The sequence below is a fragment of the Budorcas taxicolor genome, chromosome 15, assembly GCF_023091745.1.
Source record: "Budorcas taxicolor isolate Tak-1 chromosome 15, Takin1.1, whole genome shotgun sequence".
Taxonomy (NCBI): Eukaryota; Metazoa; Chordata; class Mammalia; order Artiodactyla; family Bovidae; genus Budorcas; species Budorcas taxicolor.
The window spans coordinates 76,821,194-76,829,362 of record NC_068924.1 but is presented as its reverse complement, the minus strand read 5'-3'; the positions used below and the strand labels follow the sequence as shown (position 1 = coordinate 76,829,362).

General features: G+C 37.5%; 1 pseudogene; it reads right to left on the bottom strand.

The window, feature by feature from the left end:
- Nucleotides 1-279: 279 nt before the first annotated feature.
- LOC128060822 (olfactory receptor 1009-like) lies at nt 280-1,223 on the bottom strand (annotated as a pseudogene).
- Between the last annotated feature and the right edge of the window lie 6,946 nt (nt 1,224-8,169).

Sequence of the window (8,169 nt, the reverse complement as noted above, 5' to 3'; positions counted from 1 at the left end):
CCTCAACATTTATTAGATTCCATCATATTCTCAGCAATGAAGATATTTGAGGAGAAAGAATCGCTCTGAGTCTGGGTGATTGGGGATTTTTATCACTAATAGGGACATGGTGAAATGGAGCTTTTAAAAAAAGGTACTAAAATAAAAATCATGTAGAAGAACGGAAGGATAGCATCCCCAAATTCTGCAAACTTTTTAGCATCTTTGGATGATGGTCAGATAGTCTAACCATGTCTGGAAGCTTTACTTTTTCATCTATTTTCTGCTTTAGATGGAAATTTAACTTTTGAGGCAAAACTTTCTCCTGGCGACGATCCTGCACATAGCAGCTTTCACTTCTTTATTTCTCAAGCTGTAGATGAGAGGATTCAACATGGCATCACTGCTGTGTAGAACACTGCCACCACTTTATTGAGATCCAGAGAAAAAACTGCGCCTGGCCTCACGTAGATAAAGAAGAGAGTCCCATACAAGACGGAGACAGCTGTGAGATGGGAAGAGCAGGTGGAAAAGGCCCTGTGCCTCCCATGAGCAGAGCGGATGCTCAGGATAGAGATGAGGATGTAAAAATAGGAGATTAATATAGTCAGGCTGCTGACGACAAGTACAGATCCAGCCACGATGAAAACTAGCAATTTATTGATCCGCATGTCAGTACATACCAGAGAGAGAAGTGGGGACATGTCACAGAAGAAGTGATTGATAATGTTGGAACCACAAAAGGGAAGTCGAAAAGCAGCTGTTGTGTGGGTCATGGTGTTCAGAAATCCAACAGCGTAGGGTCCGACCACCAGCTGTATGCAGAGCCTATGGGACATGACAACTGAATATAGCAGTGGGTTACAGATGGCCACGTAGCCGTCATAAGCCATGGATGCCAGGAGAAGGCACTCGATGGCCACAAAGAACCCGAAGAATCACTGCTGCAAGGCGCAGCCCAGGAAAGAAATGGCTTTCCTTTCAGCGAAGAAGTCTCTGAGCATCTTGGGGCCAACCACGGATGAAAAGCAGACATCCACAAAGGACAGGTGACTGAGAAAGAAGTACATCGGTGTGTGCAGGCGGGGATCCGTCCGGATGAGGGTAACCATGCCCAGGTTTCCCGTCATGGTAACAAGGTAAAAAAGGAGGAGGAGCAAGAAGAGGAAGCCTTGCGCATGCAGATGGCACTTTAAGCCTGTGAAAATAAACTCCGTGACCCTGGTATAGTTTTCACCAGCCATTGGTTAGTTCAGTCACTAGAGTGAGAAAAAAAAAAAAAAAAAAAACAAGAAATTGATAGTGCACAAAGCTTTAAATTCCTTAAAAGCATAACATTATCCATATGAAAAGAAATTGCAGGTTTTCAGTTTAGGAACGTTGGCATAAAAAAGCTAGAATAAAATGCCAGCAAATCAAATACAGTTCTAAAGAGCAATACGGCTTAAATGCTTTAGAGAGAAAATTAGGGTTTAACTAAGAGTTTGTTTGACATTAGAAAACCTATAAAATATTTTAAATGTTGGTCAGTCTTATTTTCCCATAAATCCATTTAACTCATCTTGAACATTTGAAGATAAATAGAGAAGCAGAAATAGGTTTAAAAAGTGAGTTAAACTTACATGTCAGTGAGTTCCTTTCTTTTTTAGAGAATTAATACTGGAGTACAAACTGTGCTCTTTTTTCAGCATGCATTTCATCTTCCCACCCAGACCTGTGCCTTTGAATAGAGAGGAAGTCTGACTGTCTAGCAGTCACTTGGTTGTATTCTTAGTTTTTCCTCCAAGGAAGTAGGAAGATCACTCTGGAAAAAAAAATTTTCCACATGAATCCTCTGGAGGCAACAAATAGCAGAATAACGGAGGCAGAAGATAGGATTATTGAAATAGAAGATAGAATGGTAGAAATAAATGAATCAGAGAGGAAACAAGAAAAACGAATTAAAAGAAATGAGGACAATCTCAGAGACCTCCAGGACAATATGAAATGCTCCAACATTCGAATTATAGAAGTCCCAGAAGAAGAAGACAAAAAGAAAGACCATGAGAAAATCCTTGAGGAGATAATAGTTGAAAACTTCCCTAAAATGGGGAGGAAATAATCACCCAAGGCCAAGAAACACAGAGAGTTCCAAATAGGATAAACCCAAGGCGAAACACCCCAAGACACATATTAATCAAAGATCAAACACAAAGAACAAATATTAAAAGCAGCAAGGGAAAAACAACCAATAACATACAAGGGGATTCCCATAAGGATAACAGCTGATCTTTCAATAGAAACTCTTCAGGCCAGGAGGGAATGGCAAGACATACTTAAAGTGATGAAAGAAAATAACCTACAGCCCAGATTACTGTACCCAGCAAGGATCTCATTCAAATACGAAGGAGAGATCAAAAGCTTTACAGACAAGCAAAAGCTGAGAGAATTCAGCACCACCAAACCAGCTCTCCAACAAATTCTAAAGCATATTCTCTAGACAGGAAACATAAAAAGGGTGTTTAAACCCGAACCCAAAACAATAAAGTAAATGGTAACGGGATGACGCTTATCAATAATTACCTTAAACGTAAATGGGTTGAATGCCCCAACCAAAAGGCAAAGACTGCTGAATGGATGCAAAAACAAGATCCTTCTATATGCTGCTTACAAGAGACCCACCTCAAAACAAGGGACACATACAGACTGAAAGTAAAGGGCTGGAAAAAGATATACCACACAAATAGAGACCAAAAGACAGCAGGAGTGGCAATACTCATATCCGATAAAGTAGACTTTAAAACAAAGGCTGTGAAAAGAGACAAAGAAGGCCACTACATAATGATCAAAGGATCAATCCAAGAAGAAGATATAACAATTATAAATATATATGCACCCAATATAGGAGCACCGCAATATGTAAGAAATATGCTAACAAGTATGAAAGGGGAAATCAACAATAACACAATAATAGTGGGAGACTTTAATACCCCACTCACACCTATGGACAGGTCAACTAAACAGAAAATTAACAAAGAAATGCAAGCTTTAAATGATACATTAGATCAGTTAGACCTAATTGATATCTATAGGACATTTCACCCCAAAACAACGAATTTCACCTTTTTTTCAAGTGCTCATGGAACCTTCTCCAGGATAGGTCACATTCTGGGCCATAAATCTAAACTTGATAAATTCAAAAAAACCGAAATCATTCCAAGCATCTTTTCTGACCATAATGCATTAAGATTAGATCTCAATTACAGGAGAAAAACTATTAAAAATTCCAACATATGGAGGTTGAACAACACACTTCTGAATAACCAACAAATCACAGAAGAAATCAAAAAAGAAATCAAAATATGCATAGAAACTAATGAAAATGAAAACACAACAACCCAAAACCTGTGGGACACTATAAAAGCAGTGCTTAGAGGAAAGTTCATAGCAGTACAGTCATACCTCAAGAAACAAGAAAAAAGTCGAATAAATAACCTAACTCTACACCTAAAGCAACTAGAAAAGGAAGAAATGGAGAACCCCAGAGTTAGTAGAAGGAAAGAAATCTTAAAAATTAGGGCAGAAATAAATGCAAAATAAACAAAAGAGACCATAGCAAAAATCAACAAAGCCAAAAGCTGGTTCTTTGAAAGGATAAATAAAGTTGACAAACCACTAGCCAGACTCATCAAGAAGCAAAGAGAGAAAAATCAAATCAATAAAATTAGAAATGAAAATGGAGAGATCACAACAGACAATACAGAAATACAAAGGATCATAAGAGACTACTATCAGCAGCTATATGCCAATAAAATGGACTACGTGGAAGAAATGGACAAATTCTTAGAAAAGTACAATTTTCCAAAACTGAACCAGGAAGAAATAGAAAATCTTAACAGAGCCATCATAAGCACGGAAATTGAAACTGTAATCAGAAATCTTCCAGCAAACAAAAGCCCAGGTCAGGACGGCTTCACAGCTGAATTCTACCAAAAATTTCGAGAAGAGCTAACACCTATCCTACTCAAACTCTTCCAGAAAATGCCAGAGGAAGGTAAACTTCCAAACTCATTCTATGAGGCCACCATCACCCTAATACCAAAACCTGACAAAGATGTCAAAAAATAAGAAAACTACAGGCCAATATCACTGATGAACATAGATGCAAAAATCCTCAACAAAATTCTAGCAATCAGAATCCAACAACACATTAAAAAGATCATACACCATGACCAAGTGGGCTTTATCCCAGGGATGCAAGGATTCTTCAATATCCACAAATCAATCAATGTAATTCACCACATTAACAAATTGAAAAATAAAAGCCACATGATTATCTCAATAGATGCAGAGAAGGCCTTTGACAAAATTCAACATCCATTTGTGATAAAAACTCTCCAGAAAGCAGGAATAGAAGGAACATACCCCAACATAATAAAAGCTATATATGACAAACACACAGCAAACATTATCCTCAGTGGTGAAAAATGGAAAGCATTTCCCCTAAAGTCAGGAACAAGACAAGGGTGCCCACTTTCACCGCTACTATTCAACATAGTTCTGGAAGTTTTGGCCACAGCAATCAGAGCAGAAAAAGAAATAAAAGGAATCCAGATTGGAAAAGAAGAAGTAAAACTTTCACTGTTTGCAGATGACATGATCCTCTACATAGAAAACCCTAAAGACTCCACCAGAAAATTACTAGAGCTAATCAATGAATATAGTAAAGTTGCAGGATATAAATCAACACTCAGAAATCCCTTGCATTCCTATACACTAATAATGAGAAAGTAGAAAAAGAAATCAAGGAAACAATTCCATTCACCATTGCAATGAAAAGAATAAAATACTTCGGAATATATCTACCTAAAGAAACTAAAGACATATATATAGAAAACTATAAAACACTGATTAAAGAAATCTAAGAGGACACTAATAAATGGAGAAATATACCATGTCCATGGATCGGAAGAATCAATATAGTGAAAATGAGTATACTACCAAAGCAATCTACAAATTCAGTGCAATCCCTATCAAGCTACCAGCCATATTTTTCACAGAACTAGAACAAATCATTTCAAGATTTGTATGCAAATGCAAAAAACCTCGAATAGCCAAAGCAATCTTGAAAAAGAAGAATGGAACTGGAGGAATCAACTTGCCTGACTTCAGGCTCTACTACAAAGCCACAGTCATCAAGACAGTATGGTACTGGCACAAGACAGACATATAGATCAATGGAACAAAATAGAAAGCCCAGAGATAAATCCACAAACATATGGACACCTTATCTTTGACAAAGGAGGCAAGAATATACAATGGACTAAAGACAATCTCTTTAACAAGTGGTGCTGGGAAAACTGGTCAACCACTTGTAAAAGAATGAAACTAGATCACTTTCTAACACCACACACAAAAATAAACTCAAAATGGATTAAAGATATAAATGTAAGACCAGAAACTATAAAACTCCTAGAGGAGAATATAGGCAAAACACTCTCTGACATAAATCACAGCAGGATCCTCTATGATCCACCTCCCAGAATTCAGGAAATAAAAGCAAAAATAAACAATTGGGTCTAATTAAAATTAAAAGCTTCTGCATAACAAAGGAAAATATAAGCAAGGTGAAAAGACAGCCTTCTGAATGGGAGAAAATAATAGCAAATGAAGCAACAGACAAACAACTCATCTCAAAAATATACAAGCAACTTATGCAGCTCAATTCCAGAAAAATAAACAACCCAATCAAAAAATGGGCCGAAGAACTAAATAGACATTTCTCCAAAGAAGACATATGGATGGCTAACAACCACATGAAAAGATGCTCAACATCACTCATTATCAGAGAAATGCAAATCAAAATCACAATGAGGTACCACTTCACACCAGTCAGAATGGCTGTGATCCAAAAATCTGCAAGCAATAAATGCTGGAGAGGGTGTGGAGAAAAGGGAACCCTCCTACACTGTTGGTGGGAATGCAAACTAGTACAGCCGCTATGGAGAACAGTCTGGAGATTCCTTAAAAAATTGCAAATAGAAATACCTTATGACCCAGCAAGGAAACCAGAATTGAAAGAGACACATGTACCCCAATGTTCATCGCAGCACTGTTTATAATAGCCAGAACATGGAAACAACCTAGATGTCCATCAGCAGATGAATGGATAAGAAAGCTGTGGTACATATACACAATGGAGTATTACTCAGCTGTTAAAAAGAATTCATTTGAATCAGTTCTGATGAGATGGATGAAACTGGAGCCGATTATACAGAGTGAAGTAAGCCAGAAAGAAAAACACCAATACAGTATACTAACACATATATATGGAATTTAGAAAGATGGCAATGACGACCCTGTATGCAAGACAGCAAAAAAGACACAGATGTGTATAACGGACTTTTGGACTCAGAGGGAGAGGGAGAGGGTGGGATGATTTGGGAGAATGGCATTGTAATATGTATACTATCATGTAAGAATCGAATCGCCAGTCTATGTCCGACGCAGGATACAGCATGCTTGGGGCTGGTGCACGGGGATGACCCAGAGAGATGTTATGGGGAGAGATGTGGGAGGGGGGTTCATGTTTGGGAACGCATGTACACCCGTGGTGGATTCATGTCAATGTATGGCAAAACCAATACAGTATTATAAAGTAAAATAAAGTAAAAATTAAAATTAAAAAAAAATTTTTAAATTAAAAAAATTAAAAAAAAAAAAAAGTGAGTTAAACTTACATGTCAGTGAGTTCCTTTCTTCTTTAGAGAATTAACACTGGAGTACAAACTGTGCTCTTTTTTCAGCATGCATTTCATCTTCCCACCCAGACCTGTGCCTTTGCATAGAGAGGAAGTCCGACTGTCTAGCAGTCACTTGGTTGTAGTCTTAGTTTTTCCTCCAAGGAAGTAGGAAGATTTCACCGTGAAAAAAAAAATTTTCCACATGAATTAAGGTTTTCAGAAGTAGTAACATCATTTTTTGTTCTGGGAGAATTTGTTTCCCTAAAGTATGCCATACCTTGGGAATTTTATTAAGAAGAGAGTAAATCAAAATGTTCTTGCTGCCTCTAAATGCTTTTAAAAATCCTCTGGGATCAAAATATTTGTTTTCTGTGTTTGACTCCTTTGCTTACCTCCTTCTTTAGCTATTTACAGAGTAAACTTCAGTGTAATGATGACTCAATTTCTGGAACTGTTTATCTAAAGTTCATTATACTAGAGAATTTTCCACAGGATACCTTATTTGACATTGTGATCATTTTAGTTAGCGTCTTTTCCCAATACAGACAAAAAAAAATCACTGAGAATCAAAATGTGTGAAGAATTTCTATTATATTTATACAGGGTTTTCCATGAGAAATTGAGAGATGTTTCACTGACAAAGGCAAATCTAATGCTGCATTGGAGTTTACCAATCATTTTGCCGGTTTCTAGTGAGATTGAGCAACTGTGCAATATTTACAGGATATTTACATAACCAGTGGTTGGTTACTCAAGTGTTTGCCCACATTTTTTCACCAGATTCCCTGATTTGTTAAATATATATATATAATTATTATTCATGGATTTCAGGTATACCAGCTATATTCACTGTAAATACATCTTTCCTTGGTATGTCTTACATGTTTTTGCTCTTAAAGACAAGCCTATGGTCTCAATTTTAATGTAGTTTAGCGAATCAATATTTTCCTTTATGTTTAGTATTTTTGTAGCTTTTTTTAAAATTTGTAACCACATATCACAGAGATCCTCTCCCATATTATTTTCTAAATGTTTTAATTCCTTGCCTTTCACATCTTGATTTCCAAATCATCTTGAGATGACCTTACTATGTGTTGTGAGGTAAGGGTAAACGATCACTTTTTTCCCATGCAGACATTCTATGGATCCAATACCATTTTTTCAAATCTTTTCTCTCCTCAGTATCAGTCAATTCAGTTCAGTCGCTCAGTCGTGTCCAACTCTTTGAGACCCCATGAATTGCAGCATGCCAGGCCTCCCTGTCCATCACCAACCCCCAGAGTTCACTCAGACTCACGTCCATCGAGTCCGTGATGCCATCCAGCCATCTCATCCTCTGTGGTCCCCTTCTTCTCCTGCCCCCAATCCCTCCCAGCATCAGAGTCTTTTCCAATGAGTCAACTCTTCGCATGAAGTGGCCAAAGTACTGGAGTTTCAGCTTTAGCATCATTCCTTCCAAAGAACACCC